Raw genomic sequence first — 12,735 nt, 5'->3', positions numbered from 1 at the left:
GATGTGATCTTTAGAGCAGAATCAAGGAGAACTCCAAATGATTGTAGATGATGGGGGATCTTGCAATTGCCAACTTTAACTGAGACAGGGAATATATGATTGTCACTGGTGCTCAGTAGCATTATTTTTGTTTTCTCCATGCTGAGTTTAGAAGGTTTCTTTTGAGCCAAATGTTCACAGGGAAAAACCCCAGGAGAGGCAGGACTTAGGCTAGGAAAGCTGTTCTCAAACCCAATAAAGCCCAGCAGCCTAGGTTCCCTGTTTACACTAGGGAGGATCTGACTGAAGAGGAGGTCCTTTCTGACCATTCAGAAGCTGAGGAGATGGAAACTCAGCCCAGCTCTGCAAGGTTTGTCTCCAAATATTAGGTTTAGGCAAAATGCCCCTGTGAAAAAACCCTGCATTTACCTAACCATCCAGAGGGGGAGCCCAAGAGAGCCTTAGAGCAGTGCAGGTACACTGAGAGCAGGGCGTGGCTCTCACACTGAAAAGCCAGCAGCTTTCTCTCTAGAGTTAGAGAGGACAAGGAATGGAAAGGAAAGGGTCCTTTCTCCAGTGCTCAGCAGCCTGCCCAACTTAATAACCTGGAACCCATGGAAGTGGATAATTTAACTCCATGCCAGGAAGCTTAGGCCATACTTCAAGTGGAAGAAATGGAAGTTTGTGGACAGGTATTTCCAGGACCTAAAGCAGTGGAAATAGGTATTGCCTACAAGGCCACTAACTGAAAAAATGTGTTTGTTTTGTGGGAAGTTTCCAAAGCTATCCACTGTTCTGAACTGAACTGTTTTGAATGCTTCTTTGGATTTTTGGTATGGACAATTAATAGGACTTGTGTTACAGCCTGTGGCCTAGTATGAAAGAGGTTTTTTTTTTCTTCTTTTTTGCTACATGGGCTCACAGCACTGCTGAGGCCCAATGCAAGGCCCCAGGCAGGGGCAGGGCTCTTTAGCTGTAATTTCATAAAGGACTATTGCTGATGCTTTCTCAATGTGTTTGCTGAAAGAATGTTTTGTTTTATTTTGTTTGAACTGCATTGTTTTTGTTTGAGTGCAGTAAAGCGCAGGAACTGAAAACTGTACTATTGTGGGAGAAGTTTGTCAAGATCTCGGGTGGGAATATTTGTGTGAAGACAAACTTGACAGTTCTCCTGCCCCAGCTCAGGAGCTGAGGGCCTCCTGAACGTTTTCCTTTTGCATTTATGTTTTGTGGAAGTAATGCAGTGAAAGTTTTTGCACTGTGCTAAGTGAACTTAACTCTCTTTTGAGCAAGGCCCAGTTCTAGAGCCAGGAGAGGCCTAGCTGCAGAAAGCTGTGCTGTACTGCTGAGGCACCAGAATGTTTGTATATCCTGATTTGCTGTCCAGGATTTTCACCTGGAATTTTCTTATTGTTTCTTATTTGCCATGCTGGGGTTTTTGGTTTTGTTTTGTTTTTACTATTGAGGAATAAAGAACCCTTGGACAATAATCTGGCAAGGGTTGAATGCACCACTTTGTGTTTATCACTGATTGCCTGGTTTTCTTTTGGACTTTTCTGTTTGATAATTTGCCTGTGGGGACTGTCTCCTTATTAAGCAGCACGCCAGAGCAGTTTGGCTGTGGGTCACTCAGGATGCTATCAGCCTATGTGAGGGCCTGGTGGCCCTAATATTTACACTAATGCAGCACTGGAATCACAGCATCATCTAATACAGGGGTCTCAAAGTCTCTCTTTAAGTGCCACAATCCAGTCGGGTTTTCAGAATTTCCCCAATGAGATCTATGTGCATGCACTGCTTTTAATGCATATTCATTGGGGAAAACCCGACTGGATTGCGGCCCTCAAGAAGGAACTTTGAGATCCCTGATCTAATGCTAAAGAGAACAGCTCCAACCGGCATATAGTCTGTTTAGGAGGATCTCAAGATTTATTGAGTCAAAGGCTGAGGATGTCTAGGGACATTAGGAAGAAGCACTTCAAAACCCTGTGAAGATCATATCAAGTAGGGAAACTAAGAGTCTCGTTTTCATGGGCATTAGTTACTCAACGATTTGTATTCCGTAATGTTTTGTTATGACTCAGTGAATTGGTTGTGTATGTATTTATTTATTATTTTTTTTTACTACTTTGACCAGAAAAGATAGGTTGGAAATTGGGCAAAAACTATTGATTGAGGAAATATCCGAGGAGGAGACTTTCAGCAGACAGTTCACAGATGCCTTCTTTAGCAGAGTCAGCATGGTGCCATATTCTAATATCATATATCCTGTGTATGGCCAGGATCATTACTATTAATCAGAGTAGGGGGGGGGGGGCAACAGTCTAAGGGGAAATAAGAGTTGGCAATTCTCTTCATTATATTGGTAGTTTGGTTGGGTGAAGGTGGCAAGAATTCAGACCAGTATGCATTTGTGTCAGCTTCTAGTACAGGGGTAGGGAACTCCGGTCCTCGAGAGCCGTATTCCAGTCGGTTTTTCAGGATTTCTCCAATGAATATGCATTGAAAGCAGTGCATGCAAATAATCTCATGCATATTCATTGGGGAAATCCTGAAAATCCTTCTGGAATACGGCTCTCGGACTGGAGTTCCTACCCCTCTCTAGTAGTATCTCATTGGACAGTAGTTCATGCTTGAATCAGTTTGTTATGCTGTGTATTCTATTAGCCCTGGTGCCATAGTTTGAGCTGGAATGGGCATACTGGCAGATTTGTTAACTTTAGTGCTGCTGGTCAGTTTTGTTGCTTTCGAGAAAAGTTCTTTGGTTTGGGTTGCGGATTCCTCAATCTTTATATTATAATATTCTTTATTCTCCAAGTTGTAGATTGATAGGTTTGTTTACCTCTTTTGTAAGATTCCGAGTTTGGAAGACTTGGGTAAGCTTGTCATTCCTGTTCAGATTTTCTAAGTTGGTGCTTCTGCTCCCGCATTTCATTGTTAAACCATGGGCATTGCTTGTTCATTTAATCACATCCTCATGTGTAGGTGCAATTTTATCTATTGGTGAGGATTTATTCCATAGTGTAACTGCTTTGGTGGACAGGAGCTGAGCTAATGTTTTTAGTTTCTCTCACAGGATGAGATCTAGGTCAGTAGTCTGGAATTGATCAAGCCTCTCTAAGATCTTGGGTGCTTGAGTGTTATTGACTTGAAGTTTGAGGGTCCAGTTGAAGGAAATCAGGTAGTGTTCAGACCAGGATGATAAAATATTGCAGTCGTAAGAACGTAAGAACATAAGCAGTGCCTCTGTCGGGTCAGACCACAGGTCCATCCTGCCCAGCAGTCCGCTCCCGCGGTGGCCCAAAAACAGGTCAAGACCTGTCTGAATCATCAGAAGGGGCTCCCCTGCCACCTTGGTTTCCCATTTAAGTCCTGCCTTCCTATCGAAGTCCTAGCCCTCCGGTCTACACATGCACGACCAGGTTGGTTTACTCATTTCCTGGTTAACTTCCTACACCCGTGTTACATCCCAGCTCCTCCCTCAGTATCCCACGATCCCTCTATCCCTCAGGAATCCATCCAATCCCTGCTTGAATCCCTGTACCGTACTCTGCCTGATCACTTCCTCCGGTAGCGCATTCCAAGTGTCCACGACTCTTTGGGTGAAAAAAAAACTTCCTTGCATTTGTTATCCTGAGAAAATGAGGGCAGGAGCATGATAAATGGGAAGAAGGGTCAGATTCAATAAATACTAGGGATGCATTTGTTAGTACACATTTGGTTTGTTAGTACTTTAAACCAGTGGTCCCCAACCCTGTCCTGGAGGAACACCAGGCCAATTGGGTTTTCAGGCTAGCCCTAATGAATATGCATGAAGCAAGTTTGCATGCCTATCACTTACATTACATTACATTACATTAGTGATTTCTATTCCGCTTGTACCTTGCGGTTCAAAGCGGATTACATAAGAAGAAGCTGGACATTTCCAGGAGAGTACGTGACATTTAGGGTAAGACATAGTTACAGAATGAGTATAGACTTGGTAACATTGGATGAGAGCAGTTATATTACATTACATATCAAATCTTTTTCCAGGCGTTGGTAGGTAATAAATCGGTAGGAAGAATTAGTTTTTTGTTTTTGTTTTTTTTTAATTTTTTTGGTCGGTTGAGGATGTGGTGTCAGGGAGTGGGTAACCTGGTCGGTGTATGTGGAAGAGGAGATTAGGTGTTTTGAATATGCTTTTTGAAAAGTAGCGTTTTGAGTTCTTTGCGGAATGCTTTGAAGTCAGATGTTGAGGTTAACAATCTGGTTATGGAGGGTTCGAGTTTTGCTGCATGCGTTGCTATGAGGTTATCGTAAAGCTTTTTACTATGAGTGCCGTTGAGTGGTGGGTATGAGAATGGTGTCAGTGTTCTTCTTATTCTGGGTGGAAGGTTTCGGTGTAGGCGATCGATTAGATAGGCAGGTGCTGTACCGTTGAGTACTTTGAAGATTAGACAGTATAGTTTGAATTGGATTCTGTCTCTGATCGGTAGCCAATGTGAGTCTAGGTAGGCGTTAGTTATGTGGTCATATTTTCCGAGGGAATAGATTAGTCTGAGAGCCGTGTTCTGAATGGTCTGTAGTTTTTTGATCATTTTTGTAGGACATGGTAGATATAGGATATGCAAATCTCTCTCATGCATATTCATTAGGGCTAGCCTGAAAACCCGATTGGCCTGGTGTTCCTCCAGGACAGGGTTGGGAATCACTGCTTTAAACAATTGGGGGGACAATTCTATAACTGGGCGCCTCCATTTAGACACCCTGAGAATGCCCCCAGATTGCATTATAGAATACTATGGTAGCCCAATATAGACATACCTTACATTTAAGCACTCACAGTTACACCAGCCATAGACCTGCTCCGCCCATGTGTACTCCCCTTTGCATTTATGTACTGTGCCACATACACATGCCTTTTGTTTCAGGTAAGTCTAAATTTACACATTAAGGTCTGAATTCTATATATTGCGCCTAAAATATCATCGCTGAAACAATATCTATTCTATAAATGGTGCCTAAATGTAGGTGCTGTTTAAAGAATAGTGCTTACACCTGAGAGCCGGGCCTAACTTTAGCAGAAACATGATACAAAACCTTGCAAGGTGAGATGGATCTACAAATTAAAGACAGTTAAACCGAATGGTTTGAACAATATGCTGGAGCTGAAAATGTTTGTTTGATTACATCATATATTGCATATGTTAGACGTGGTTAGGAGGATTGCAGTTATAAACATTATGAGGTACATAACTGAAAAGAAAATATGTCTCTAAAATCTCGCCAAAATCAGCAGCTTAAGCCTGTTGACTGCTGCTGTGTGCCCAGAGTGAAAAGGAGTGTTTTTCAAGGAAAGTAGTTAGGGCGAAAGGTAGGTGGGATGTGGGCCAACCTAGACTTAGTCATCCAGCAGCAATAATCAAAAGTTTAACAGGTTGCCTGGATGGAACTTATATGTTTTGACTTAGATCGTGGCAGGAGGGATGCCCAGTCCCTCCTGCCAGAACCTACCGTGACAGCCCCCCCCCCCCCCCCCAAGCATCATGGCAGGAGGGATGCCCAATCCCTCTTGCCCAAACCATGCAAAGCCCCGCAACCTTCGCCAGCAGGTGGGATGCCCAGTCCCTCCTGCCGACACCCCCTATTCCCCCAAGCCCACCCCCACTAATGCCAGGGTAGTCCGAGGACACAGCTTGGAGAGAGTCAGCACTTAACTGATTAGCAGTGATATTCAATCCATTAGCCTGTTAAGTAAGTACATAATGATAGGACAGCAAAAAGTTTAGAAAGCAGCCAGAGGGGGAGAAGAGAGAGAGAGAGAGATGCCTGACTGGTGGTGGTGGTGATGAGGTGGGGGGAGAGGTTAGAGGTACAGCATCCTCTTTGAGAATCTGCATGTGTTCTAAGGAAGTTCACTGCATGCTATATAGTTACCGTGAGAGATATATATATATATATTTTTTTTTTATTTTATTTTTTTTTCAAACATGAGATTAATTGCGATTAAAATTTTTACTCATCCAGCAGCCTGACCCCAAAAAAGAAATGAGACATACTGGAGACTGTGTAGAGACAGACAGACAGAGAAAACAAAAAAGAGTTCAAACTTGAACTGAAAGCAAAGGAGATATTTATTGGAAAAGAACAGGCGATGAAGTTGGACACAAACTTAGTATGAGGGGGCTGCAAAATCCAGGGAGACGAGAGAAGAGAGGAGGAAACAGGAATTTGCTCTGTCAAATAGGTCAATTAGTATGAGGGTAGAATCCAGGATGAGTGGAATGTGGTAGTAAGAAAGTTTAATGTATGAAGAAATACTTCGTAGAGGATGATGGCCTGAAAGCAGATTGAAAAGCATTCAGCAAAACAAATTCAGGAGTTGGGATTGAATGGTGTTCTAAAATAATTCTGGAGAGAAACGGAAAAAGGAAAGAGAATAAAACTTGAATGAACTGCAGAGTCAAAGGCAGGTTGCTTTAAAAGTAGTGTGACCACAAGCTGGATGGGAACAAAGTCTAAAACTACAAGCCACGCAGTTTACCTGTGGTAACTATAAACAGACATATTTCCAAAATCCTCTCAAGAAGCATAGCGAAGGATACAATACTTTCCTGTTTTAATCCTGTTACATGCTATTAATACTCCAATGGTGCAAACAACAAGCTGCAAAATTATATGTTTGATTAGTACTGAATGCAGTCTTGCTGAAGATATAGTGTAAGCAAACAAGAGCTTTCAAAAGAATTTTTGAAAACATCTCAGGTATTCTTCTTGATTTAGACTGGGATGGTTTATGGTTATCAAACAGTTTGTCCTGTTAGCTCATTCATTTCTTTAACATTCCTGACTTTCATACTTTTCTTCATACTGCCTCTAGAGCAGGGGTGTCCGACCTTGGCCCTTGTCAGGTTGGGTTTTCAGGATTTCCCGAATGAATATGCATGAGATCTATTTGCGTACAATGGAAGCAGTACATGCAAACAGATCTCATGCAAATTCATTGGAGAAATCCTGGAAACCTGACTGGATTACGACTCTTGAGGACTGAAGTTGGACAGACCTGCTCTAGAGGAAAGAAATAAGAACTGCTGCTTCAAAGGTTCTGATTGGTCGGGCCACAGAACCGAGTGCACTACGGCCACACATCAGTCTAGGTACCAGCCCCAGTTGTACAGGAAATACAATCAATGACTGAATTGATTTAATTTGATATGAATTTTCTGGATTTATTAAAAAGGCACCTAGTAGAGAGTGCATAAATACACACAACATAGATTTATGGCTGCTCTGAAGATGATGTAACATTGTACTTGTGTATTTTATCAAATAATGTGTACATTGCAACTCTGCACCCACTCCACCCAAAGTACACGCCTGTGAATGCCTACATGCAAACAGTATAATAACAGACACACTTTTTCTCTGCACCTACTTTTTGAGCAATTTTTCCCATGTAAAACAGTTTTACATGCTAAAACAACTTTATAATATTGTCCCCTGCGTGGTCATTAGTTTTTCACTCCTTCATCATTTATTGCTTTGAATTGTTCTCATGCAATGGTTACCTCATCTCAACATAATATAACATAATAACAGATTTCTAGACCGCATAGCCATAAGTTCAATGCGGTTAACAAAAGATTTATGCTATGAAAAAAATACAGGAATAATGGGAGTTCTGTATTTCTTTGTATATTATCAGGCAGCTCTGCTTAGAGTGCTTTTTGAGTGGGCCATCTTTCCAGATAAGTGCTGGGTTCAGCTTGAGCAGATTCTGTTCAGTCCATGGAACCTTCCGGCTTTGCCTTGGATTCCCTTATGTGATCGCAGGGTAAAGATTTGAGCTGCTCTTTATGAAGTAGTCTAGTCTCTGCATTGTCATTGTGGTACTCAATCAGAGATTGTTTGTTTCTGCATGATAAATATTTTTATTACATTCCCTTTCAATCAGTTTTTGGATTTGCATGTCCCAATACCACTATGATGTTTCACAAATAGGCTACACAAGGCCTTCACACCTTAGGTCAATTAGTGTTCAGGGGGCAAATTATTCCCTTTGAGGCATTGTAGGATACTTATGGGCTGAAAGGGGCTAATTATTTTTCTTATTGCCAGATCTGGGATGGTTTGCTTAAAAGAGCTGCCAGACTGGTGGGAGGGGATCAGTCCCTTTTAAAGATTTTACGGACAGCAGTAAATATAGGCCTTTTTTCTGGGCTCTATAAGACTTTATTAAATCATTACCCTATGACCTGCAGATATGAACAAAAGCGGGAAGTTTTCTTAGGGTGTGATGTACCACAGTAGGAGCTCCAATTTACTAAACTTTTGTTGGTGTGCATTAACTTTAATGTTGTGGAGCATGGATATAAGATGCTGTTTCAGTGGTACTAGATGTCAGTTTGCCTCAAACAGATTTTGGGGTCAGGCATGTGGCTTTGTTAGAGAGGTTGCATCCATGAGGACTCTTTTACACATATTTGCTGGGACAGTGACAAGGTGAGACAATTTTAGGAGATTATTTTGCAGCTACTGGAAGAGATTCTACACATTCCAATTCCATTGGATAGTGCATCTTTTTACTCAACAGCCAGCCTGTGCTTATGGAGGAGAATGTCACATAACTGATTGCCTTAACCGTGACAACAGCTTGGATAGCTTTGGCTTCTTAATAGAAATATGCTGAGCTGCCCAGAAAAGATCTACTATTGTTCAAGATAATCTGTATTTGATGTGCAAGATCACTGCTCTCAAGAGGGATGGTATGGGTAGGGATACCAGATAATAATAATTTTTATTTTTGTATACCGCCATACCTGAAAGTTCTAGGCGGTTTTACAACAATCGAATGCAAATACATACAATGCAATATAAACAGTACAAATGCAAACATCAGATTTGAAGTTCTGAAGGACCTACATGATAAAAGTTGAACTATGTTGAGAAGTAAGAACGATTTAAGGATAGTAATGAATTAAGAAACAATCTTAGGATCCTGGCTTGTTAACTAGATAGTTTTTTATCCGCTTTCTAAAGTCTAGATAGGAGGAAGCGTCTAAACCAGGGGTATCCAACCTGCGGCCCAAGGGCCGCATGCGGCCCATTGAAGTATTTTGTGCGGCCCTGGTTGAGGGCAATGCACTGTTTTCCTCTGCTGCCCCCGGGTGTTTACCGTCTTGCCGGCTCCCTCCTCTGTCTTGCTGCAGCATTGTGCGGCCCCAGAAACATTTTTTTTCAGCCAATGCGGCCCAGGGAAGCCAAAAGGTTGGACACCCCTGGTCTAAACCAATTTTAGCAAACCAAGATGTCCAGATTTACCCGGACATGTCCTCTTTTTGCATCCATTCATGTGCAGAAGCCCTCTGGACATGGCCCCCAAAGAGATGAAGTTTGTGTGGGGCCAGGGTTGGAGGCAAAATGAGGCGGAGCCACATGTCGTCTTTTTTTTTTTTTTTTTTTCCAATAAAAATCTGGTAACCCTGGGTATGGGCTGCTTGTGCAGTATATGGAAACCCCCACCTCTGCCCACAGGAGGAAAGTTGGTGGTGTACTTTCTAGCCACTGCCACAGGCACGAGGAGTGTTGGCATTGGCAGCTGGAAAAGCATGCCACCTATTTTCTCACTGGGCCAATGCGGCCCAGGGAAGCCAAAAGGTTGGACACCCCTGGTCTAAACCAATTTTAGCAAACCAAGATGTCCAGATTTACCTGGACATGTCCTCTTTTTGCATCCATTCATGTGCAGATGCCCTCTGGACATGGCCCCCAAAGAGATGAAGTTTGTGTGGGGCCAGGGTTGGAGGCAAAATGAGGCAGAGCCACATGTCGTCTTTTTTTTTTTTTTTCCAATAAAAATCTGGTAACCCTGGGTATGGGCTGCTTGTGCAGTATATGGAAACCCCCACCTCTGCCCACAGGAGGAAAGTTGGTGGTGTACTTTCTAGCCACTGCCACAGGCACGAGGAGTGTTGGCATTGGCAGCTGGAAAAGCATGCCACCTATTTTCTCACTGCTGAGGTGGCACCAAGCTGGGCATGTATGGGCAGCAGATCTTTTCAGCTGGCGGGACTTAGGCATCCTCTCCATCAAAGGTAAAATTTTTAACATGAAGAGAGGGGAGCAAAAAGGAAATGCATAACCCCCCCCCCCCCCCGCCAAAAAAAAAGGGCTGCTGGCTAAAGATTAGTTGATCTTCCCAGATAAGTGGCATTTTAGCACTTAACACACATTGACTGTATTAAGGGGGTTTGCAGTACTTTGATTCCACACATTAAACTGCACAGAATTTTTTTATCGGGGATATAATCTCAGAAAGTTAACAACTCACAAGCATGGTGACCAATGAATGCCCTTCATCCCACATTTGAACCAAAATAAATGCAAATTAAAAATAGGCCAATCTCTTGTTTTTCTGAATTCATGGCATCGGAATGTTGCACAACATACAGTACCCCTTTTTGGGACTTTTTTGTTCTATATGTTCAGTCCCTTTTGAGACCTATGGAATGTGATTCTACTGTGTAAACAAAGAAAATGCTGTCAGGGATATGAGAGATTTTTAAAAATATATATATGCAGACAAATAAGAAACGAGAAGAAATAAGTTAGCAGAGATTGCATATGCAGATTTCATTAAACATCATAAGGTTATAGAATGAATCGCCCCTAGTGAAGTCATTTTCCCATTAGTTCTTCACATAGGTGACAAGAATATGCGACTGCTTTCAAAGAAACCTGACTCCAGTGAGTCCTTCCTTCTATGGCAGCGAGTCGCTCTAGTCTAGCTGGAGGTAAACGTCAGGGAGGAGGCGCAGAGCCTGCCGACATTTGTCCTCTTTCTGACAAGCCCTGCTCAATGTCCTGCTGCTGCGGGTCGTGGTAATTTACGTCCATTCTGTGTACATTAACTTATCTGCACTGGAGCTGGCTGGGCTCTTTCAGTCAGTCTGGCTCCTCCGCAGGCTGTGAGACTTTCCTGACTGGTGGGGACTGGCTCGCTCCTCCTGCCAAGTTCCTGAGCCGGAGGAATAACAACAAACACAGCCAAGGAGCCGGGCTGCCTTATTCTGAGCTATAGCAGACTTTGTGAGCTGTCCATATCACTATGCATAGCTGTCGTGCACTGTCACCCCTGAGGGGTTTCCCTTTGTAAATTAGTGCCCCCCTACCCCCACTTTGTGTCTCCTTTATATCGCTTGCCTAGCATGACACTAGGAAAGGTCATTTCTAACTTGTTCTTTGCATTGCAGCCAACTTTTACAAAATGATTTGGGATGCTAAACTTGACACAAGTGAAAGGAGTTTTCTCAAATGTTGGGGGTGCTTAAGAACCCACAGAGTTGGCACCATTTGGTACTTTGTAGTTTTGCTGCCTTCCAGTTAAGCAGATTAGTAAGTAGTACACCTTGCTAAAGAGCAGAATTTTTTAATTTTGCATTTGTTAAGGTGATCAGCATCATTGACATGGAAAAATTAGCTTCTTCTTTCTGTAAACAAGAATGGTAGTCTTGACCATCGGGTTAAACCCCTATTAGTTACAAGGGTTGAAAAGAGCCCACTGTTTGTTTTCTGGCTCCTTGAGTTCTGCCCCCTCACTCGGTACAAAAGTTTCTAGCAAGTCCTAGAGTGCAAACATAAGAGAGGGGTGAAGAAAATTCTCCAAAACTACATAAGTCTGTTCTGCTCTAAATGCAAACATTAAATAACAATGCTAGTTTACGTTTATTGAGAGTCAATTCAGAGCGGTTTGCATGAGCTTCTGTAGAGATGTTATCATACAGAGTTACAAAGAGCTTCTTGGTACACTGATCTCCTCCCATGGTTATCAATATCACCTGCTGATGACTCCTCCACCGCCAACTCCAGACTCCGTCCCTTCGTCCTTGCCGCACCATATGCCACAACTAAACAAAACAAGGTGGTAATAAAAAGGAGCCACCTACCTGTGTACCGTCTGCACCAATAGTTCTGTAGTTCTTATGAGTGAATTCTTCTTCATTCCTGACCCTACCGGGCAAGAGATAGAAACAAGACATCTGACTGACTAAGCAGGCATGTCTGAAGCGGAAAGCAGGCTGGTGTATATCAGACAGGGTGGGTTTCAAACCACCATTCCTGTTTACAAGAAAGAAGATTAGCAAGGTATGAACAGTAAGAATAAGTCCCTGGTTCCTAAAGTGGGACGGCTGCCAGCACTGAGGACCCAAAAGCGGTGTCCAGCCCAGTTGCTAAATCCACTCTGTAAAACTTAATGAACGTTTGGAGATTGGACCAAGTGGCTGCCCTGCAAATCTCTACAGGTGAGACTGCTCTAGATTCTGCCCAAAATGATGCAACTCCACAAGTGGAATGCACCTTCCCGCCACTGGAGACTGCTTTCCACTTCCAATATAGGTGGAAGACATGGCCATCCTTATCCACCTGGATTTGGTCACTTTAGATGCCAGTCTCCCCCGATGTGCCGCATTCGTAAGCACAAAGAGGTGATCAAATAGCCGGAACTTGTTGGTCACCTCCAAGTAACAAATCAAAATTTGTTGCACATCCTAGAACCTTAAGCACACTATCTGCTTTCTTTACTCCCGTAGGTGTGAAGGCTGAGAGTCGCACCTCCTAGTTCATGTGAAAACTGGACACGGCCTTCGGTAGGAGGGAAGGGGCCACTCAAATCAAGACACTAGCCTTTGAGATGCAAAGAAAGGGTTCCCTGCAGGACAGCATCTGCAGCTCTGATACCCTTCTTGATGATATCATAGCCACTGAGAAAACTGT

At 42.9% G+C, this 12,735-nt stretch overlaps 1 long non-coding RNA gene across 2 annotated transcripts in view; it reads left to right on the top strand.

Moving 5' to 3' along the window:
* The first annotated feature begins 492 nt into the window (after nucleotides 1–492).
* Nucleotides 493–12,735, top strand: part of LOC117353646 — a 55,210-nt gene continuing 42,967 nt past the window's right edge. For both annotated transcript variants that reach the window (XR_004537994.1, XR_004537995.1), the window contains exon 1: nucleotides 493–702. This is a non-coding gene — a long non-coding RNA (uncharacterized LOC117353646). The remainder of the gene's footprint in view (nucleotides 703–12,735) is intronic.

Source organism: Geotrypetes seraphini, chromosome 2 (assembly GCF_902459505.1).
Source record: "Geotrypetes seraphini chromosome 2, aGeoSer1.1, whole genome shotgun sequence".
Taxonomy (NCBI): Eukaryota; Metazoa; Chordata; class Amphibia; order Gymnophiona; family Dermophiidae; genus Geotrypetes; species Geotrypetes seraphini.
The sequence above is the reverse complement of the archived record's forward strand: the minus strand, read 5'-3'. Positions and strand labels throughout refer to the sequence as shown.